The sequence below is a fragment of the Salmo salar genome, chromosome ssa25, assembly GCF_905237065.1.
Source record: "Salmo salar chromosome ssa25, Ssal_v3.1, whole genome shotgun sequence".
In the NCBI taxonomy this organism is placed as follows: domain Eukaryota; kingdom Metazoa; phylum Chordata; class Actinopteri; order Salmoniformes; family Salmonidae; genus Salmo; species Salmo salar.
The window spans coordinates 9,599,104-9,622,212 of record NC_059466.1 but is presented as its reverse complement, the minus strand read 5'-3'; the positions used below and the strand labels follow the sequence as shown (position 1 = coordinate 9,622,212).

Below are 23,109 nucleotides of genomic sequence, written 5' to 3'. Positions count from 1 at the left end.
GGAGACTAGTCAGGATTGAGGGAAAGATGAAAGGAGCAAAGTACAGAGAGATCCTTGATGAATAGTTGCTCCAGAGCACTCAGGACCTCAGACTGGGGCAAGGGTTCACCTTCCAACAGTACAACAACCCTAAGCACACAGCCAAGACAATACAGTAGTGGCTTCAGGACAAGTCTCTGAATGTCCTTGAGTGGCCCAGCCAGAGCCCGGATTTTAACCCGATCGAACATCTCTGGAGACCTGAAAATAGCTGTGCAGCGACGCTCCCCATCCAACCTGACAGAGCTTGAGAGGATCTGCAGAGAAGAATGAGAGAAACTCCCCAAATATAGGTGTGCCAAGCTTGTAGCGTCATACCCAAGAAGACTCTGCTGTAATCGCTACCAAAGGTGCTTCAGCAAAGTATTGAGTAAAAGGTCTGAATATTTATGTGGAATCAAATTGTATTTGTCACATGCGCCGAGTACAGATGGCACCGAAGGGGATGGCTAACGTTTTACATGCCCGCAACCAATTGTGCTATTTTGTTCATTTTTTTGCGTTGTTTGGAACTTATTTTGTACAAAATGTTGCTGCTATCGTCTCTTATGATAGAAAATAACTTCTGACATCAAAACTGGGATTACTTACCACAAACTGAAAGAAGCTTTTTCCTTTAACAAGTCGGACAAGAAAGATAAACTGCTCTCCCGGGAACAGGCCCAGATCCCCGTCATTAGCGTGAAGAAAAGACGGAGGACGCAGATCGGGCTGCCTTTTGAGAATCCATAGGCGAGTGAGTAAACTCCCACTGCCATCATTTCTACTTGTGAACATGCAATCATTGGAAAATAAAATTGACCTACGATTACTATTATTCTACCAATGGGACATTAAGAACTGTAATATCTTATCTTTCACCGAGTCCTGGCTGAACGACTGCATGGATAATATCGAGCCGGAGGGATTTTCAATGCATCGGCAGAACAGAGAAGCTACGTCTTGTAAGACGAGGGGTGGGGGTGTGTGTCTTTTCGTCAATAACAGCTGGTGCGCGATGTCTAATATTAAAGAAGTCTCGAGGTATAGATACTATCTACCAAGGGAGTTCTCATCTATATTATTCGTAGCCGTCTATTTACCACCACAGACCGATGCTGGCACTAAGACCGCACTCAACCATCTCTATAAGGCCATAAGCAAACAAGAAAACGCTCAACCTGAAGTGGCGCTCCAAGTGGCCGGGCGCTTTAATGCAAGCAAACTTAAATCAGATTTACCTAATTTTTACCAGCATGTCACATGTGCAACCAGAGGAAAAAAAATTCTGGATCTCCTGTACTCCACACACAGAGATGCATACAAAGCTCTCTCCAGCCCTCCATTTGGCAAATATGACCATAATTCTATCTTCATGATTCCTACTTACAAGCAAAAACTAAAGCAGAAACTACCACTGACTCTCTCAATACGGAAGTGGCCAGATGACCAATTTGATGAATTGTTCAGCAGTCTTATGGCTTGGGGTTAGAAGCTGTTAAGGAGCCTTTTGGACCTAGACTTGGTGCTCCAGTACCGCTTGCCATGCAGTAGCAGAGAAAACAGTCTTTGACTTGGCTGACCGGAGGCTTTGACACATCTTTGGCCATTCCTCTGTCACCGCCTAGTATATAGGTTCTGGATGGCAGGAAGCTTGGCCCCAGTGATATACTGGGCCATACACACTACCCTCTGTAGCGCCTTACGGTCGGATGCCGAGCAATTGCCATACCTGGTGGTGATGCAACCAGTCAGACTGCTCTCGTTGGTGCAGCTGTATTACTTTTTGAGGATCTGGGGCCCCATGCCAAGTCTTTTCCATCTTCTGAGGGGCAACAGGTTTTGTCATGCCCTCTTCCAAACCTTCTTGGTGTGTTTGGACCATGATAGTTTGTTGGTGATGTGGACACCAAGGAACTTGAAACTCTCAACCCGCTCCACTACAGCCCCGTTGATGTGAATGGGGGCATTCGGCCCTCCTTTTCCTGTAGTCCACGATCATCCCCTTTGTCTTTCTCACATTGAGGGAGAGGTTATTGTCCTGGCACCACACTGCCAGGTGTCTGACCTCCTCCCCACAGGCTGTCTTAAAGAGAGACAACTTAAAGAAACCTTGCTTGATGTACAGTGTCGATCAATGCGGGACAATCTCATATTTTCAGGGATACCGGAGAATGACAACAGCAGAGGCTGTGAGGACACAGTCCGAGACTTTATGTCAACTCAACTAAAACTGCCCACTGATGTTGTGCGTGATGTCACTTTCTCCAGAGTCCATAGAATAGGTAAGGCCTCTGGAAATAGGCCACGGGCTATTATTGCATGTTTTGACAAAATTAAGCAAAAGGAAATGACGAAGAACATGGGCAGAGAACTCAGAAACACTGATTTTGGAATGAATGATCACTTCCCCACCGAGATCAATGAAAGGAGAAAAAAACTATATCCCATCATGAAGGAAAAACGTTGTCTGAATCAACGAGTCTCCATGGTGATGGATAAACTTTATATCAACGGGCAATTGTATCGGACTCTAGAGTAACTCCCTGGCTATTTTAATTTAATGTTCAAATTTGAGTTTGTATGTTGTAGTGTATCATGACAACTTCAACTATAACGAATACATGCTCTATTGATCTTCACTTGACAAGGAAAGGGTTGCATATAGCTCAGGTTAATGTATGTAGCCTTCCTAACAAAATACATGAGGTTTTTAACTTGGTCAAGATAAATAATATTCATATTTTGGCCTTGACCGAAACGCATTTAGATACATCTGTAAATGATGGGCAAATTAACATTCATGGATATAGTCTACTTAGAAGGGACAGGAATAGGAATGGTGGGGGTGTAGCACTGTATATTCAGAATCAGATACCTTTTAAGAGAAGGGATGACCTTAATGTATGTCAAGTAGAGGCACTATGGGCTCAAGTACATCTGCCTCACCAGGCAGCAATATTGGTAGGATGTGTGTATAGACCTCCTAGCTCTAAGGTGTCCTATTTGGATGACTTATGTACTGGCTTTGACCAGGCCACAGATAGCAACAGAGATGTATTTATCTTGGGTGATTTTAATATAAATTGGAAGGATCACAATAATTTGAATAGAACAAAATTGATGAGATATGCGGAGAACTGTGGTTTGAAACAAATGGTTAATGATACTACTAGATCATCAATTAAGTTGGGTCATCGTTCAGACACATGCATTGATCTGATTTTCTGTAATATACCATCGCAATGCTTAAAAGCCAGATCAATGCCAGTGGGCTGGACAGACCATAATATTGTGACCATAACCATGAACACCAAGGTTCCAAAGAAACCCCCTAGGATTGTGGTCAAGAGAAATTTTAAAACATTTAATTATGAGCTATTTCTAAATGATTTGGCTGCTGTACCCTGGGAGCTGATTTATCTAGAGGATGATTTAAATCACGCTACAGAATGTTTTATTGATTTGCTCACTGAGGTTATGGACCATCATGCCCCTATAAGAAAGAGTACAGTTGGTGCTCGTCCATCTCCATGGATTGATGATGAACTGGGTGAGGCTTTTTCTCAAAGAAATATGTTAAAGTCTTAGCAGCCAAATCAAAATCAGAAATTGATGAACAGAATTATAGAACATTGCGTAATTATGCAGTTAAATTGAATCGAAGGAAAAAAAAGTTATTTTTCAACAATGCATTTATTGATTGTAAAAATGATTCTAAAAAGGTATGGAATACAGTTAAGGGTTTACTTGGTACATCTATCTCATCATGCCCATCTAGTGTGGAGGTTGACGGGAGAATAATAACAAAACCAGTTGATATTGCGAATCATTTTGCAGATTTTTTCACAAAGAAAATGAATTTACTGAGCAACAATGTAAACATACATTCTTCCAAACAAGCTATTGTCGAATGGATTGATGATCATATTATGAGCAACAAGATCTGCTCTTTTAGTCTGCAAACGGTGTCAGTGGAGGAGGTGTTAAACCTTTTGAAGTCATTACCTGAGGGGAAATCTACAGGTTATGATCTTATGGACCATTTTTTGCTTCGCTGTGCTGCTCCCCAGATTGCAGTTCCACTGAGATACATATTTAATTGGTCACTGGAAAAGGGGATGTTTGCAAATGTATGGAAGCATGCTAAACTTTGTCCTATTCCAGAAGACTGCAAAGAACCCGCTACTCCTGCCAATAGTCGACCAATTAGTCTACTCCCTACACTCAGTAAGATATTGGAGGGTACTGTGAGTAGACAAATATGGGAGTACATGGAAAATAGTGATTTGATTACAGCCAATCAGCATGCTTATCGCAAAAATCATTCCACTACCACTGCATTGGTTGACATGACTGACCAGTGGCTCAATGCTATGGATAATGGCAAGTTTGTGGGGGTACTATTTTTAGATTTCAGTGCAGCATTTGATTTAGTGGATTACAAAATTAATGCATTATGGTTTTAAGGAGGTAGCATTGAATTGGGTACAGTCATATCTAACTGACAGGAAACAGTCCACCTATATCAATGGTTCATTTTCTTACCCTCATGCTTTAAACTGTGGAATACCGCAGGGCAGCTGCCTTGGGCCACTTCTTTATTTAATATATACCAACGACCTTTCCTATGCCCTAGCTGAAACTCAAGCTACTATATTTGCAGATGATACTACAATTTATGCAGCAGGACAATCAGTTCAACAGGTACAGCAAGCTTTACAAGCAGATTTGGAGAATATTAGGGAGTGGGTTTGCCAGAATAAACTTGTTTTAAACACCAAGAAAACCAAAGTTATGTTGGTCTGTTCCACTAGGAAAAGGCCAAAACAGCATGGGATACAATTAAGTATGGGAGGAGTACAAATTGAAGAAGTGGCAGAAACCAAACTATTAGGAGTGCAGCTAGACAACTGCTTATCATGGTCATCTCAAATAACTAATCTATGTAAAAAAATTATTAAAACAGCATGCATAATCAGAAGGATAGCTAAATATTTACCAGGAAAAATTCTTAAGCAAATAACACAAGCTTTAATTGAGAGTCAAGTGAACTACTGTTCTGTGGTCTGGGGAAATGCATCATCAAGTGAAGTTAGGAGGCTGCAGATTACACAGAACAAAGCAGCAAGGATTGTTTTACGGTGGAGATATGGTTTTTCTGTTGCAGTCATACGCAATGTTCTTGGTTGGTCATCAATCGACAAGATAATTGAAAAAAACATGCTTATTTTATTTCATAATATACATCATTTAAAACGGCCAAGTTCTATTCACAACGGTAATCAGTTGGTAAGAGACAGACATTCCGTAAATACTAGGAATAGATTGTCCACCATCTATGCGTTACCCAGACAGAAAAGAGAAATAGGCAAAAGAACATTTCGATTTAGAGCAATGAAGAAATGGAATAAATTAACTGAGCAAATCAGAAACCTTTCAATATATAAATTTAAACATTATTTTAAAACAATTTAAATATAATACACAGAAATGTTGTGGGATTACAGTAGATGAAGAATTCATATTTTTTAGATTGATTACTTATTGGTTTATTACGTTAGTATATTATGTATGTTTGTAATAGTGTGTTATATGTGAAATTGTGTTCGTATATAAATTGTATTTTAATATTTAAGGACTCTTGGAAGATTAGTCTAAATGGGGACTAAAAGAGATCCAAATAAAATCAAATCAAATCTTATTGTTGCCTGTGATCAGATAAGTTTGCTGACGACCGTTGTGTCGTCAGCAAACTTAATGATGGTGTTTGAGTAGTGCTTGGCCACGCAGTCGTCGATGAACAGAGAGTATAGAAGGGGACTAAGCACGCACCCCTGATGGGCCCCTGTGTTGAGGATCAGCTTTTTTTCCCATGATGGCGCAGCAGTAAGATGTATTTTGTTTTTGTCCCATGTAAATATTCAGTATTTTTCGGGGGGGTTTGTATACATTTCATTATATTTCAATCTCTTTTTTCCATTTTCGAATTAAATATACCCTCCTGCAACCCGCTTCACCCAATGTGATACGGATCTGCAATTTTTAAGACCTTATAAATGGAACCTCCATCAGGAGCTAGCCATCAGAAGCTAGCTAGCTAATTAGCTACTAGCTATTTAGTCATTGTTAGCCACTGCTAGCGGTCTTTAACTTTAGCACGGACACCAGCCGCTTTAGCCCGGATAATACCTGCCAGTCTGCACAATGCGATATCAGCACTGAGCATATCGGACTGCTTCTTTTTTCCACTACATCACCGGATTCCTGCCGCAAGCTCTGGACCATTACACCGGATCGTCGCAGCTAACTAGCTGCTACTGAGTGACTATTGTGGCTAATGCCCTTGTCCAGAAGCATGCACCAGTTAGCCTCGAGCTAGGCCCATCTCCCGGCTAGCAAACGAAGTACACCAACTACAATGCCTCTCTTGCCAATTTAGCCTGCACCCTTTGTCGACACGGAGCCCCGCCGTTCCATCACGACTGTTCTGCTGATCTGCTGACGTAATTCGGCCGATGTGCTCTCAACCAGCCTCTGTGTCATGGATGTGGTGAAGATCCATCTGCTAGCCCAGGCCCACTAGCTTCCTGAACACTGTCTCCAGCTCGCCTAGCATAGTAATTGACTACCGAATGGCTCCCTGTTTCATCTATTGCTGCTCATTGGACACTATGATCATTCGGCAACACAGCTGATGCCAGCTGGACTGTTCATTAACACGGTACTTCATTTTGTTTATCTGTCGGCCCCAGCCTTGAACTCAGGCCCTGTGTGTAGCTAACTGACTCTCTCTGGCCATTTATCGCCATTTACTCGTTGATGTTGTCTTAGCTGTTTACCTGTTGTTGTCTCACCCGTTGTTGTCTTAGCTCTCCCAATCAACACCTGTGATTGCTTTATGCCTCTCTCAAATGTCAATATGCCTTGTATACTGTTGTTTAGGGCAGCTCTCATTGTTTTATTTTACTGTGGAGCCCCTAGTCCTGCTCAACATGCCTCAGATAGCCCCCTTGTCCCACACCCTACACATGCGGAGACCGCACCTAGCTTAACTAGCGCCTCCAGAGATGCAACCTCTCTCATCGTCACTCAATGCCTAGGTTTACCCCCACTGTACTTGTACCCTACCATACCCTTGTCTGTACACTATGCCCTGAATCTATCCTACCACACCCAGAAATATGCTCCTTTTATTCTCTGTTCCCAAAGCAGTCGACGACTAGTTCTTATAGCCACACCCTCATCCTACTCTTCCTCTGGTGATGTAGAGGTTAACCCAGGCCCTGTGTGTCCCCAGGCGTTCTCATTTGTTGACTTCTGCAACCATAAAAGCCTTGGGTTCATGCATGTTAACATCAGAAGACTCCTCCCTAAGTTTGCTCAAGCAGTGAATAAAGCAAACTCCGCCAACCCTGATGTCCTAGCCGTATCTGAATCCTGGCTTAGGAAGGCCACCAAAAATTCTGAAATTTCCATCCCCAATTACAACATTTTCCGTCAAGACAGAACTGCTAAAGGGGGTGGAATTAAAATCTACTGTAGAGATAGCCTGCAGAGTTCTTTCATTCTATCCAGGTCTATGCCCAAACAGTTCAAGCTTCTACTTTTAAAGATCCATCTCTCCAGAAATAAGTCCCTCACTGTTGCCGCTTGTTATAGACCCCACCTCAGCTCCCAGCTGTGCCGTGGACACCATATGTGAATTGATCGCCCACCATCTATCGTCAGCGTTCATACTGCTAGGTGACCAAAATTGGGATTTGCTTAACACCCCGGCCATCCTACAATCTAAGGTAGATGCCCTCAATCTCAGATAAATTATCAAAGAACCTACCAGGTACAACCCAAAACCGTAAACATGGGCACCCTCATAGATATCATCCTGACCAACTTGCCCTCTAAATACACCTCTGCTGTTTTCAACCAGGATCTCAGCGATCACTGCCTCATTGCCTGCCTCCATTATGGGTCCGTGGTCAAACGACCACCACTCATCACTGTCAAAAGCTCCCTAAAACACTTCTGCGAGCAGGCCTTTCTAATCGAACTGGCCCAGGTATCATGGAAGGATATTGACCTCATTCCGTCAGTAGAGGATAACTGGTTGTTTTTTAAAAGTGCTTTCCTCTCCATCTTAAATAAGCATGCCCCATTCAACAAATGTATAACTAAGAACAGATATAGCCTTTGGTTCTGCCCTCGACCAGCACAAAAACACCATGTGGCGTACTGCACTAGCATTGAATAGTCCCCGCAATATGCAACTTTTCAGGGAAGTCAGGAACCAAAATATTCAGTTAGGAAAGCTAAGGCTAGCTTTTTCAAACAGAAATATGCTAAAGTCCATGGAGAATAAGAGCACCTCCTCCCTGAGGATAGGAAACACTGTCACCACCGATAAATCTACGATAATCGATCATTTCAATAAGCATTTCTCTACAGCTGGCCATGCTTTCCAACTGGCTACCCCAACCCCGGCCAACAGCTCTGCATCCCCCGCAGCAACTGGCTCAAGCCTTCCTGCTTCTCCTTCACCCAAGTCCAGACAGCTGATGTTCTGAAAGAGCTGCAAAATCTAAATCCCTACAAATCCGCTAGACTAGACAATCTGGACCCTCTCTTCCTAAAATTATCCACCGAAATTGTTGCAACCCCTATTACTAGTCTGTTCAACCTCTCTTTCGTATCGTCTGAGATTCCTAAAGATTGGAAAGCCGCCGTGGTCATCTAGACCCAAACTGTTACAGACCTATATCCATCCTGCCCTGCCTTTCTAAAGTCTTCAAAAGCCAAGTGAACAAACAGATCACTGGCCATTTTGAATTCCACCGTACCTTCTCCTCTATGTAACCTGGTTTCTGAGCTGGTCATGGGTGCACCTCAGGCATGCTCAATGTCCTAAACGATATCATATCCGCCATCGATAAAAGACTGTACTGTGCAGCCGTCTTCATCGACCTGGCCAAGGCTTTCGACTCTGTCAATCACCATATTCTTATCGGCAGACTCAACAGCCTTGGTTTCTCTAATGACGGCCTCGCCTCTTGTTCTCCAACTACTTCTCAGATAGAGTTCAGCGAGTCAAACCAGAGGGCCTGTTGTCCGGACCTCTGGCAGTCTCTATGGGGGTGCCACAGGGTTCAATTCTCGGGCAGACTCTTTTCTCTGTATATATCAATGATGTCACTCTTGCTGCGGGTGATTATTTGATCCACCTCTACGCAGACAACACCATTCTGTATACATCTGGCCCTTCTTTGGACACTATGTTAACAAACCTCCAAACGAGCTTCAACGCCATACAACACTCCTTCCGTGGCCTCCAACTACTCTTAAATGCTAATAAAACGAAATGCTTGCTCTTATACCGATCGCTGCCCGCACCCTCCAGCCTGACTAGCATCACTACTCTAGACGGTTCTGACTTAGAATATGTGGACAAATACAAATACCTAGGTGTCTGGCTAGACTGTAAACTTTCCTTCCAGACTCACATTAAGCATCTCCAATACAAAGTTAAATCTAGAATCAGCTTCCTATTTCGTAACAAAGCCTCCTTCATTCATGCTGCCAAACATACCCTCGTAAAACGGACTATCCTACCGATCCTTTACTTTGGCGATGTCATTTACAAATAGCTTCCAACACTCTACTCAGCAAATTGGATGCAGTCTGTCACAGTGCAATCTGTTTTGTCACCAAAGCCCCATATACTACCCACCACTGCGACCTGTACGCTCTCGTTGGCTGGTCCTCCCTACATATTCGTCGCCAAACCCACTGGCTCCAGATAATCTAAGTCTTTGCTAGGTAAAACCCCACCTTATCTCAGCTCACTGGTCACCATAGCAACACCCACCCGTAGTACGCGCTCCAGCAGGTATATTTCGCTAGTCATCCCCAAAGCCAACACCTGCCTTGGCCGCCTTTCCTTCCAGTTTTCTGCTGCCAATGACTGGAACGAATTGCAAAAATCACTGAAGTTGGAGACATATCTCCCTCACTAACTTTAAGCATCAGCTGTCAGAGCAGCTATACGATTGCTGCAGCTGTACACAGCCCATCTATAAATAGCCCATCCAACCAACTACCTACCTCATCCCCATATTTGTTTTTGTTTTTCTGCTTTTTTGCACCCCAGTATTTCCACTTGCACATCCTCATATGCACATATATCACTCCAGTGTAAATTGCTACATTGTAATTACTTCGCCACTATTGGCCTATTTATTGCCTTACCTCCTTACTTCATTTGCACACACTGTATACAGATTTTTCTACTGTGTTATTGACTGTACATTTGTTTATCCCCTATGTAAGTCTGTGTTGTTGTTTTTGTCACACTGCTTTGCTTTATCTTGGCCAGGTCGCAGTTGTAAATGAGAACTTGTTCTCAACTGGCCTGGGGGCGGCCCATCAGGAAGTCCAGGATCCAGTTGCAGAGGGAGGTGTTTAGTCCCAGGGTCCTTAGCTTGGAGATTAGCTTTGTGGGCACTATGGTCTTGAGCGCTGAGCTGTAGTCAATGAACAGCATTCTCACATCGGTGTTCCTTTTGTCCAAGTGGGAAAGGGCAGTGTGGAGTGCAATTGATATTGAGTCATGTGTTGGGGCGGTATGCGAATTGGAGTGGGTCTAGGGTTTCCGTGATGATGGTGTTGATGTGAGCCACGACCAGCCTTTCAAAGCACTTCATGGATACCGACGTGAGTACTACAGAGCGGTGGTCATTTAGGTTACCTTCGCTTCCTTGGGCACAGGGACTATGGTGGTCTGCTTAAAACATGTAGGTATTACAGACTTGTTCAGGGAGAGGTTGAACATTTCAGTGAAGACACTTGCCATTTGGTCCGCGCATGCTCAGAGTACACTTCCTGGTAATCCGTCTGGCCCCGCGGCCTTGTGAACGTTGGTCTTGCTCACATCTGCTATGTAGAGCGTTATCACACAGTCGTCTGAACAGCTGATTCTCTCATGTATGCTTCAGTCTTGCTTGCCTCAAAGCGAGCATAAAAAGCATTTAGCCCATCTGGTAAGCTTGCGTCACTGGGCAACTTGCAGCTGGGTTTCCCTTTGTAGTCCATAATAGTCTGCAAGCCCTGCCACATCCGACGAGCATCAGAACCGGTGAAGTAGGATTCAATCTTAGTCCTGTATTGACGCTTTTCCTCTTTGATGGTTTGTCTGAGGGCATAGCAGGATTTCTTATAAGCGTCCGGATTAGTTTCCCGCTCCTTGAAAGCGGCAGCTCTAGCCTTTAGCTCGGTGCGGATGTTGCCTGTAATCCATGGCGTCTGGTTGGGATATGTACGTACAGCCACTGTGGGGACGACATCATCGATGCACTTATTGATGAAGCTGATGACTGAGGTGGTGTATTCCTCAATGCCATTGAATGAATACCGGAGCATATTCCAGTCTGTGCTAGCAAAAGTGTAGCATCCACGTCATTTGACCACTTCCGTATTGAGCGAGTCAGTGGTATTGCCTGCTTTAGTACTTGCTTGTAAGCAGGAATCAGGAGGATAGAATTATGGTCAGATTTGCCAAATGGAGGGCGGGGGAGAGCTTGGTACGTGTCTCTGTGTGTGGCCAGGAAAACAATCTGCTAGTTGCAGCAGAGAGTGAACCTGTAAAACAGATAAAATAAAGATTATATAAACATCTTGGATACAACACTAGAAGCATTGAGTGCACCTCTACCCAGCTCAAAGGAGAGAAAAAAAGAGAACGAAAATGAGCAATAAGGGAGGGAAAGCAAAGGACTTAAAAGCAGAGCTAGAGAGATGGAGAGACTTATAATAATTCAATCAATGTCATTGATGGTACATTTGGAGGAAAAAATCTCCACTGTATGAAATGTTATTTTCCTATTCCAGGGAGACATTTTCCCTCAGCAACATTTTTATTTCCTCTCCACAGCTAAATGGCCCACCAAATGAATGTTATCTGGAAGGCACATTTCCTTATTAAACACATTTTTATGAACACATGTTGATTATTGTGCTTCCTCTGAAAATGTTACGTTCACAAATTTTGATGGCTACCTTTAGTGGCTTTTGACATTAAGTGGTTATGTTAATCAAATATAGCTAATTTACCAGTAATATATTTGTAGATCTGTAAATTAGAATTTGTGGCAAGGCTGAGTCTTGTATGGTATATTATATGTACTGTGTTACAATACTGTGGTTGGGGAGAGCACTACATGTACTACAAACAGTTTTCACAAAAGGCAGAAGAGAGCTTAGCATCAAAGGTGCTTCTCATGGATTGAGAAGTGTAACTTTAAAGGTTTTCTAAGTCTTCAATGGTTTACAAAAGTAAGATACCACTTCAAATGGGAAAATAATAATTTCAAAGTGCATCATTATTCAATATGATATATCTTGCAAATAATCCCCATATACTGAGGTATCTATGTGAATACACCTAATTCAACCGCAACAGTAAGTAGCAGTGGAGAGTACTATCACTAGAGCTTCTTCTTTTGTATCATATTGCCATCTAGCTGATAAAACAGATAATTACATCTAAAGAGGTTTTGTATGAGATTAAAGCTTGAATCCTTAATGGTGAAAACTACCACATCCGTTTGCAATATTACAACAACAAAGAGTTATTGCAAACAATCAACACCGTTCACATTCATATACTGTATTCACAAAGCTCATTATAATATCTAATCTCTTCGACTGTACATTGCATTTCGTCTGGACATTGAGGATTTCTGGTTTTTGATTAAGATTTGTTTCCATAAATTAAAAAATTAAAAAAATCTCCCTTTTTCTCCCCAATTGGTCGTTAGTCTTGTCCCATTGCTGTAACTCCCATACGGACATGGGGGAGACGAAGGTCAAGAGCCGTGCGTCCACTGAAACACAACCCAGCAAAGCCGCAATGCTTCTTGACACAATGCTCACTTAACCCGGAAGCCAGCCGCACCAATGTGTCGGAGGAAACACCGTACACCTGGCGACCGTGTCCGTGTGCATGCGCCCGGCCCGCCACAGGAGTCGCTAGAGCGTGATGGGACAAGGGAATCCCTGCCGGCCAAACCCTTCCCTAACCTGGACAATGCACCATGGGTCTCCCAGTTGAGGCCGGCTGCAACAGAGCCTGGACTCGAACCAGGATCTCTAGTGGCACAGCGATGCAGTGCCTTAGACCACTGCACCACTCGGGAGGCCTGTTGTGTACTTGTTTGACCTTTTTACGGCATTGTTTGGAGTTAGTAACATAAGCATTTCACTGCACCTACTATAACATCTGCTAAACTGTGTACACGACCAATAAACTTTGATTTGAATATGCACTGCTATTTTCTTTTACCACTTTGTGTGATGCTCCTTAGGTCCCCCTTTGTCAAAACAATAAAACAACAGCAGTGGGGCGGACAGTGGCGCTTTCCTCTACTGGGTATTCAATCTTTAACCATCCCAACCCACTGAACATCAGCGTTAGAGATTGAAATGTACAGGTCATTACATTTTTGAGAATCACAGATGTTAGTGGTCAAAACCTTTTGGACGGGTATATTCTTAGACTTGCACTGTATTTTGAATCAATTGGTTCTAAGTATCAAATCCTAGAAACATGATTCTTATAGGGAAGCACTGCATTTTTCTTCACGTTGATGTTGTGATTAACCCTCCGCCATGGCATGTTGCTCACACAAAAGTCCGGAGTACATCTCCTCACACTCTCACCGGTCACACAGGCAGTTTCCATGGTTTCCGTTTAGATCCCAGCAACGGTCCACCTCTGAAGAGCATTCGCATTCAGAACCCATAAACCCCTCCTCACAAGCACAGCGGTTGCAGTCACACCGCCCGTAACCTGGCAACCAAACAAAAACAAAACAGATCTTGCAGTTAAAGTGCCTTCAGAAAATATCAAATTAATTAAATTGAGGTTGTGTCACTGGCTACCTCATCTCTGTACCCCACACATACAATTTTCTGTAAGGTCCCTCAGCCGAGCAGTGAATTTCAAACACAGATTCAACCACAAAGACCAGGGAGGTTTTCCAATGCTTTGCAAAGAAAGGCAACTATTGGTACATGGGTAAAGATAAAAAAGCAGAAATTGAATATCCCTTTGAGCATGGTGAAGTTATTAATTACACTTTGGATGGTGTATAAATACACCCAGTCACTATAAATATACGTCCTTCTTAACTCAGTTGCCGGAGAGGAAGGAAACCGCTCAGGGAGTTCACCATGAGGACAATGGTGACTTTAAAACAGAGTTTAAAGGCTGTGATAGGAGAAAACTGAGGATGGACTAAGCAAGTCAGTTAAGTTAAGAACAAATTCTTATTTACAATGACGGCCTATGGGACTCCCGATCACGGCCGGTTGTGATACAGCCCAGAATCGAACCAGGGTCTGTAGTGATGCCTTAGACCGCTGCGCCACTCGGGAGCAGCAGTTGTAGTAACTCCACAATAAAGAATAGAACATATTTCAAAACATGCATCCTGTTTGCAAGAAGACACTAAAGTAATACTGCAAACAATGTGGCAAACAAATGTTTGTTACGTTCTGAATACAAAGCGTTAGGATTGGGGAAAATCCAACTCAACACATCACTGAGTACCACTCTTCACATGGTCAAGCATGGTGATGGCTGCATCATGTTATGGGCATGCTTGTCATCGGGAAGGACCAGGGAGTTTTTTAGGATAAAAATAAGCGGAATAGTGCTAAGCACAGGAAAAATCCTAGAGGAAAACCTTGTTCAGTCTGCTTTCCAAGAGACACTGGGAGACAAATTTACCTTTCAGCAGGACAATAACCTAAAGGCCAAATATACACTGGACAAAATTGAATGTTCCTGAGTTGACTAGTTACAGTTAATTTAAATGTGGAAAAAGTCCAGGGGTGGGACTACTTTTTGAAGCTGCTGTATGTACTGTAGTTATATCACAAACTCAAATCTGCATTAAGAAAATACTTTTGTATCTAGAATGATCAACAATGATGGTTTCAACGATCAGGAGTCGAGGGACTCCTAACTCCACGAAGCAACCTTTGTGACGGTCACTGTTTAAGTTTAAGTCCTCTCTCCAGGTTAGGGTCGGAGATCACATTCACTGCCCGCACACACACTGCCCTCTCAACGAGCAGTTCTCCCCTCCTCTGGATGACCTACATGGGGTGTCGCTGTCCTGTGTTGAGCATTTGCAACTGACCCCAAAGTACCCCAGCTCACATCTGGGATAGGGTAAGTCTGCCTGCCTGCCTGTCTGTGTCTGTCTGTGCCTCTGAGTGCGTTCTACTTGCACACAAGTCACATTCCCTTGATAACTGCAGTGGTCGAGGTCGAACCGTTCGCCGCACTCCCACCAGTATCAAGACATCAGTTGGACTGACAGACGCTCGGGAGAGCCCAGCAATAGGTCGAAGGTCATGGGCTTCACACAGCTCTCAGAGGACACGGTCACTTTGACGATCGTCTAGGGTTAGTATGGTGTCCAGCAACAGATGTGACATATCGAGACAATTGGATTCTTCAAAGATGTCTGAATGTATATGCTGTTATATTACCCTTCTTTACTAGGTGTTAATGTAATACAATATTACAGTTTAAATCAGCCTTATAACAACTGCATGGTCAAGCTTGAAGGACTGTGAAAAGGTTAGAGGGATCCGACTCAAAGGACTTTCCAGGTGGGAGTGCTGTAAGGCTAACTTGAGTTGCCATTATTTATATACAGCATGTACCATAACCACTACTGTCACTTTGTTTACTGTGAGGGGGTTTGATTTGACACATCATGGTTTGACTGAACTTGTCATCGCCCCAGCTCATGACCGTGTCAGCCTTTTGTGTGAGTTCTGGGAGCTAACATGAATCTCAGGTCTCAGGCAGGTAGCACATCATGCAAGCGTAGCTCATTGGCTTGTAATAGTAGTGTGTCCACTTCTAGTTGACTCGAGTGTTACTGAACCTGTTGACTGTCCCTGACCTCACTGCAGGCCCCTCGAAGCAGTCTGTGCTGTGCCCCACCGCTACATTAAGACACGTATGATACCTTGACCCCAGGAACACGTGTGTGGCTCAACACAACAGTGTGAGACAGTCTCTGTAAGATGAACACACCAATTAGCAATATATTAATGAAGTGCTGAAAACAAAAACAATATACAGAACGAAATATCAAAAGGCTTCATTTTTATGTATTCAGTAGATGACTGTCTTTTGTTACTATACTCTGTAATGTAAGCCTAATATACACACACCTAATTCAGACAGAATAAGTTTCTGTGAAACCTCTGTTTCAAACAGTCCCATTTTTTAGCACTTTCTTGCTAGTATGCCCCTTATATATACTGAACAAAAATGTAAATGCAACAATTTCAAAGATTTTACTGAGTTACAGTTCATATTAAATTTTTTAATGTTTTATTTAACCATAATTTAAGGAAATCAGTCAATTGAAATAAATTCTTTAGGCCCTAATCTATGGATCTCACATATCTGTTGGTCACAGATACCTTACAATTTTTAGCATTTTTATATTACTATAATTTTTTTATTTAACTAGGCTAGTCAATTAAGAACAAATTCTTATTTACAATGACGGCCTACCCCGGCCTCCCCTAACCCGGACGACGCTGGGCCAATTGTGCGCCGCCCTATGGGTGCCCCACACAGGATCTCGCCATGGTATTTCTTTGCATTCAAATTGCTGTTAGTTGTCCGTAGCTTATGCCTGCCCATACCATAACCCCACCACCACCATGGGGCACTCTGTTCACAACATTGATATCAGCAAACCGCTCACCCACACAACGCCATACACGTGTTCTGCGGTTGTGAGGCCAGTTGGAAGTACTGCCAAATTCTCTAAAATGACAGAGGCAGCTTATGGTGGAGAAATTAACATTCAATTCTCTGGTACAGTGGGGGAAAAAAGTATTTGATCCCCTGCTGATTTTGTACGTTTGCCCACTTACAAAGAAATGGTAGGTTTATACACTGCTCAAAAAAGTAAAGGGAACACTTAAACAACACAATGTAACTCCAAGTCAATCACACTTCTGTGAAATCAAACTGTCCACTTAGGAAGCAACACTGATTGACAATACATTTCACATGCTGTTGTGCAAATGGAATAGACAACAGGTGGAAATTATAGGCAATAAGCAAGACACCCCCAATAAAGGAGTGGTTCTGCAGGTGGTGACCACAGACCACTTCTCAGTTCCTATGCTTCCTGGCTGATGTTTTGGTCACTTTTGAATGCTGGCGGTGCTTTCACTCTAGTGGTAGCATGAGACGGAGTCTACAACCCACACAAGTGGCTCAGGTAGTGCAGCTCATCCAGGATGGCACATCAATGCGAGCTGTGGCAAGAAGGTTTGCTGTGTCTGTCAGCGTAGTGTCCAGAACATGGAGGCGCTACCAGGAGACAGGCCAGTACATCAGGAGACGTGGAGGAGGCCGTAGGAGGGCAACAACCCAGCAGCAGGACCGCTACCTCCACCTTTGTGCAAGGAGGAGCAGGAGGAGCACTGCCAGAGCCCTGCAAAATGACCTCCAGCAGGCCACAAATGTGCATGTGTCTGCTCAAACGGTCAGAAACAGACTCCATGAGGGTGGTATGAGGACCCGACGTCCACAGGTGGGGGTTGTGCTTACAGCCCAACACCGTGCAGGGTGTTTGGCATTTGCCAGAGAACACCAAGATTGGCAAATTCGCCACTGGCGCCCTGTGCTCTTCACAGATGAAAGGAGGTTCACACTGAGCACATGACAGACGTGACAGAGTCTTGAGACGTGACAGAGTCTTGGTGTGGGGTGGCATTTCTTTGGGGGGCCGCACAGCCCTCCATGTGCTCGCCAGAGGTAGCCTGACTGCCATTAGGTACCGAGATGAGATCCTCAGACCCCTTGTGAGACCATATGCTGGTGCGGTTGGCCCTGGGTTCCTCCTAATGCAAGACAATGCTAGACCTCATGTGGCTATGGACTGGCCCGCCCGTTCCCCAGACCTGAATCCAATTGAGCACATCTGGGACATCATGTCTCGCTCCATCCACCAACGCCACGTTGCACCACAGACTGTCCAGGAGTTGGCGGATGCTTTAGTCCAGGTCTGGGAGGAGATCCCTCAGGAGACCATCCGCCACCTCATCAGGAGCATGCCCAGGCGTTGTAGGGAGGTCATACAGGCACGTGGAGGTCACACACACTACTGGGCCTCATTTTTACTTGTTTTAAGGACATTACATCATAGTTGGATCAGCCTGTAGTGTGGTTTTCCACTTTAATTTTGAGTGTGACTCCAAATCCAGACCTCCATGGGTTGATAAATTGGATTTCCATTGATTATTTTTGTGTGATTTTGTTGTCAGCACATTCAACTATGTAAAGAAAAAAGTATTTAATAAGATTATTTCTTTCATTCAGATCTAGGATGTGTTGTTTAAGTGTTCCCTTTATTTTTTTGAGCAGTGTATGAACAGTGAGAGACAGAATAACAACAACAAAAAATCCAGAAAAACGCTTATCTAAAATTTTATAAATTGATTTGCATTTTAATGAGGGAAATAAGTATTTCACCCCTCTGCAAAACATGACTTAGTACTTGGTGTCAAAACCCTTGTTGGCAATCACAGAGGTCAGACGTTTCTTGTAGTTGGCCACCAGGTTTGCACACATTGTCCCACTCCTCTTTGCAGATCTTCTCCAAGTCATTAAGATTTCGAGGCTGACGTTTGGCAACTCGAACCTTCAGCTCCCTCCACAGATTTTCTATGGGATTAAGGTCTGGAGACTGGCTAGGCCACTCCAGGACCTTAATGTGCTTCTTCTTGAGCCACTCCTTTGTTGCCTTGGCCGTGTGTTTTGGGTCATTGTCATGCTGGAATACCCATCCACGACCCATTTTCAATGCCCTGGCTGAGGGAAGGAGGTTCTCACCCAAGATTTGACAGTACATGGCCCCGTCAAATGATGCGAAGTTGTCCTGTCCCCTTAGCAGAAAAACACCCCCAAAGCATAATGTTTCCACCTCCATGTTTGACGGTGGAGATGGTGTTCTTGGGGTCATAGGTAGCATTCCTCCTCCTCCAAACACGGCGAGTTGAGTTGATGCCAAAGAGCTCCATTTTGGTCTCATCTGACCACAACACTTTCACCAGTTGTCCTCTGAGTCATTCAGATGTTCATTGGCAAACTACAGACAGGCATGTATATGTATTCTTGAGCAGGGGGACCTTGCGGGCGCTGCAGGACTTCAGTCCTTCACGGCGTAGTGTGTTACCAATTGTTTTCTTGGTGACTATGGTCCCAGCTGCCTTGAGATCATTGACAAGATCCTCCCGTGTAGTTCTGGGATGATTCCTCACCGTTCTCATGCTCATTGCAACTCCACGAGGTGAGATCCTGCATGGAGCCCCAGACCGAGGGAGATTGACAGTTCTTTTGTGTTTCTTCCATTTGCGAATAATCACACCAAATGTTGTCACCTTCTCACCAAGCTGCTTGGCGATGGTCTTGTAGCCCATCCCAGCCTTGTGTAGGTCTACAATCTTGTCCCTGACATCCTTGGAGATCTCTTTGGTCTTGGCCATGGTGGAGAGTTTGGAATCTGATTGATTGATTGCTTCTGTGGACAGGTGTCTTTTATACAGGTAACAAGCTGCGGTTAGGAGCACACCCTTTAAGAGTGTGCTCCTAATCTCAGCTCGTTATCTGTATAAAAGACACCTGGGAGCCAGAAATCTTTCTGATTGAGAGGGGGTCAAATACTTATTTCCCTCATTAAAATGCAAATCAATTTATACAATTTTTGACATGCGTTTTTCTGGATATTTTTGTTGTTATTCTATCTCTCACTGTTCAAATAAACCTACCATTAAAATTATAGACTGATCATTTCTTTGTCAGTGGGCAAACGTACAAAATCAGCAGGGGATCAAATACTTTTTCCCCCCATTGTAACAGCTCTGGTGGACATTCCGGTAGTCAGCATGCCAATTGCACGCTCCCTCAAATTGAGACATCTGTGGCATTGTGTTGTGTGACAAAACAGCACAATTTACATGCTGACTAAATACGTTCGGTAATGACGATAGTTGCTTACGAAACTCCATTCTTTGGTAAGTACCGAAAGTATTTTGAAATTATTAAGGTTGATAACCTGGTGAATGGCTAGTTGGATGGCTGCTGCCTGGGCTTAAAGGAGAATCGCCAAATTCAATGTCTCCTGTAAAACCAGATTCTGGTTCAGCGTGTCTTACGGTGATTGTCCATATGCCACATATCTTCCATAGAGTATTGCTCTAGCCCTGTATGCATCTGCTGGCTGCGGTGTTGTTCATAAGGTCTGGGGTCAGCACAGCAACAGTTGACTTTGGCAACAGGTCACTAAGCTCCTGGGTGACCAATCAAATACAAGAGGGCCATTGAGTTATTCTCATTGTAGGCTTATTCAATTTGATTAAATTATATTTATACTCTATTGTTCCTGCAGGAAAATGTGTGAACTGTCCTGGATTTGACCTGTACACCTACAACACCTGAATGATTTCAAATGTCATGAGAGAAGTTCCTAGTCAGTCTCTTACTCGTATTTTTCTGCCATGTCCTCTGTGACAGCAAAAATGGCCTGCACATTGTTTTCAGTGAACAGGTTGCTAAGATCAGCAAATTAGGGGTAAACCTGTAGAAAACAAAACAGAATAACGAGGATGATTCGTTGATTAATAGAATAGATTTATATTGTTTGCAGGAAATGATTATACTTGGCTGTGGTATAGGCCTCCTTTCATGTGACACCCATCAGTTGCGCTGGTATTTGCGGTTTGGTTCTCTGCAGCTTGGAAGCCATGATTTGATACATACACCACTAGACAGACATTCTGAGCTAAGCCAATCATGTCCTGAGGAAAAAGTCATACACGCAGTTGGTCAATCAATATTGGTATCCCACTGCTGACGCCAATATGGAATGTTGGCTGTATTCAAACTAGGGTCCCCTAGGAATGCATTGAGAAACAATGATCTAGATTAGAAGTAGATAGAGCTGGATGAAAAGAGCCCTTGCTTCACACACTGCCCCCATCTGAGGCGCTGGCTTTTGGGTGGCTTTTGGGTCAGGGGTTGTAGGGAGACTGGGAGAGTGGCTGATTCTGAAGCTTTTTCCACATTTAGAGTCGTCTTCCTTACACTTCCTCAGCTCTGATTCTGGAACTGGTACGTCACCAAACACACCAAAACTTGGTGGGGAAAATGGACAGGCTTGCTCCATAGACTATGTAACACAACAATTGCTACAGGTTAACTAGAAAAAGGTTTAGAGTTATAGGACTGAAATATTTACCTATGCCTCTTGCCTCAGGATTGACATCCTTTGCTGCATTCAGCACTGCTGCCCCAAGTTTAGCTGTGCTGTATAGGCTTACTGTCCCCACTAAGGTGGACGAAGTAAGGTAGTTAACATCCACAGGGTTTCTCTTGGGCTTCGCCTTAACCTCAAACGTATGTGGTTCCCTGAAACATATCGTACATGTTACCAATCAATGGATGGGAAATTACATTTTGTGCCTGTGTGTGCACGTGTTACCAGGCCTCAGCTCCAGACTGATCATCTGGGGGCTCAGTTAGGCAGTCTTCCTCTCCTCCTTGTCTGTTTTCTGCCCAGTGCCTGTGTGCTGGCTTTCAGGGTACACGATGTCCCTCCCCACAGCTCAGCTCTCTGTCTGGCCCGGGTGCCACAGCGATCTTTCAGGTCACCCTCAAAGTACTGACAACCAAAAGTGCATACCATTGTTAGGTTGCAATTTTTCGGAGTAAATAACTCACAAACACTAGAGAAGCTTAACCAAGTTTAATTCTTCCCAAAGGGTCGACACAGCTGTATTCAAACAAAAAAAACATTTCACACAAGCACTGATATTTAACCCTTTCTCCTAGGCTGAGTCTCCTTCTCCACAACTGAACATTCAATGCAGCTCTGTTGCTAGACAGAACCTTAGTGATATCTGTTCTTCCTCACTTCATCTAACCTGACCTCTACCCCAAAGTGCTCACTCCTCCCCAACTCAAGGCTGTCATGGTTATTGATACAAGACTGTGTCTCCTCTCCTCCCAGAGTATCCCTGATGGCTAACAATAACATATCCTGACAATGTAAACGTTACACATTACCCTCTCTCCCTCAGTGACATTGTTAGTTTGCAAGATTTCCACCCAACACATTCCAAAGCCATCTGTCTTTCCACAGAAAGCCAGTAACTTCTGACATAAAACCCAGTCTCTTTCACTCCTTATATAATATGCTTCTGATCTATCATGTATTTAATATCTCAATGTACAAAGTTTAACCCGAATCCAACACCATTTATATTATTCAATAATAAACCATTAGGTTACACCAGTATAATGCTTTATACTCTACTCAAGTATGCCTTGTAAAGTGAGTACTCAGATTACTTTTTTTGTAGTAATGAGTAACTTAACACATTAGTTTTTCAGTTTCTTTTACAGTTACGTCCATTTTTCTTTGTTGGCACAAATAAAAAATGGAAATCCCTCCACCTAGGCTATGTTCACCGCAGTTCGCGCTCTTCCTGTTTGTTTACTAACGTTGTGGGGGGTAGCTGGCATGGTAGCTGGTAGCTAGATAGCTAACGAGATGGCAGAGACAACAGCCTTTGTCATGGAAGTATTCACATTACTTTGAATTGGTAGAAGAAAAGGACTGATGTTACCTCTCAAATCTTGATTGACGCTACTTGCAGGATTCAAACGCAAACACAGGATCATCGGGTTCAGGCGAGTGCCACATTTATTGTCTAGTAATAAAACAAACAACGTAGCTAGGTGATCAAGTTAATCAGTACTTTGTTGAAGAACCTTTGGCAGCAATATCAGCCTCGAGTCTTCATGGGTATGACGCTACAAGCTTGGCACAGCAGTATTTGGGGAGTTTCTCCCATTCTTCTCTGCAGATAGTCTCAAGCTCTGTCAGGTTGGATGGGGAGCGTTGCTGCACAGCTATTTTCAGGTCTCTCCAGAGATTTTAGATCGGGTTCAAGTCCAGGCTCTGGCTGGGACACTCAAGGGCATTCAGA

The 23,109-nt window shown here is 43.6% G+C and overlaps 1 long non-coding RNA gene across 1 annotated transcript; it reads right to left on the bottom strand.

Annotated features, from left to right (window-relative positions):
- Positions 1-13,199: 13,199 nt before the first annotated feature.
- On the bottom strand, positions 13,200-22,833 carry LOC123730537 (uncharacterized). Its single transcript, XR_006762002.1, has 3 exons — positions 22,747-22,833; positions 21,357-21,779; positions 13,200-13,858 (listed from the first exon to the last, which is right to left on the bottom strand). It is a non-coding gene; the product is annotated as an uncharacterized lncRNA (long non-coding RNA).
- Between the last annotated feature and the right edge of the window lie 276 nt (positions 22,834-23,109).